The sequence below is a fragment of the Morone saxatilis genome, unplaced genomic scaffold (genome assembly GCF_004916995.1).
Source record: "Morone saxatilis isolate NCDOM2014 unplaced genomic scaffold, NCSU_SB_2.0 Contig10, whole genome shotgun sequence".
Classification (NCBI taxonomy): domain Eukaryota; kingdom Metazoa; phylum Chordata; class Actinopteri; family Moronidae; genus Morone; species Morone saxatilis.
In genome coordinates, this window is record NW_023339652.1 from 990,069 (window position 1) to 991,086 (window position 1,018).

At 39.7% G+C, this 1,018-nt stretch overlaps 1 protein-coding gene across 1 annotated transcript in view; it reads left to right on the forward strand.

Annotated features, from left to right (window-relative positions):
- rab21 (RAB21, member RAS oncogene family) overlaps positions 1-327 on the forward strand; it is a gene marked incomplete at its 5' end in the record, with an annotated part of 2,848 nt that extends 2,521 nt beyond the window's left edge. The window contains one exon of the mRNA XM_035680380.1: positions 1-327.
- Between the last annotated feature and the right edge of the window lie 691 nt (positions 328-1,018).

Sequence of the window (1,018 nt, forward strand, 5' to 3'; positions counted from 1 at the left end):
CACACACACACACTCTCTCGCTCTGTCATACATGCTTGCAGACATTATATTCACACAGTGTCTCTGTCGTCCAGTTGGTCGCCTCTAAAATCCTAAAATAAGTTTTTTTTGTTTTTTGCTGTGTTCATTCAGCGCCGCCTCTGCTGCTAAGGAGTATTTAAAAAAACACAAAAAGAATCATTGTTCCCTCCAAAATAAAGTAACTTATGGTTAAAACGAGAGAATCATTTCCTGTATTAGTCTTTAACTGAGAAACCCTGAAGGCCACTACACCTCCTCCAACCTACAGCTTTTAACATTAATTAAAGGACAGAAAATGGAGGCTCAGACTTCAGCAGAGATTTATTTTGGTTTTGGGTTTTTGGGATAAAACATGCATCCAGACATACAAACACACACTGTATAAACCTCCATTAATCATATTTATCTATAAATATCAACATATTTCCTGTTTTTAACCCAGAGGAGCAGCAGGCCGACAGTTTGTGGTAAAACGGCTCCACCTGCTGGATCAAAGTCCAACTTCAGGTCTGTATTAATGTTAATGCACGCTGTGTGTACAGAGATGGAGGTTTTAAAGTTCCTCTTGAGTTTAAATGAGGCTTCAACAGTCAGACAAACCAGCCTGGGTCTCTTCATCCTGGGGGTCATTACAGGTGTTTGGTCCCAGAAACAAACACCATTAATGCAAAATGTGTGTTTATATTATATTTAAAATGCAGGAAAAGTGACAGACTGAAATGCAAACATCAAGAATAGCTTCAGCTTGATCTGTCCTGATATTTATCCCTAGTGATCATGTGACCTAAGTATGGAACTTAAATCAGCAGAGACTCGCTGCTCTTCATCTGAAGACCATGAGAAGGTGTTAAAAGCCCTGGAAAGTGGACGTGGAGGTACTTAAGATCACAAAAACCTCCAAAATAAAACGTCTGCTGTGAGGAAACGTGTGAATTTTGAGCTGAAAAGACTTTAAGTTTGGAAGATTCCCGTTTGTTTGAGACTGTTGGCGCCTCAG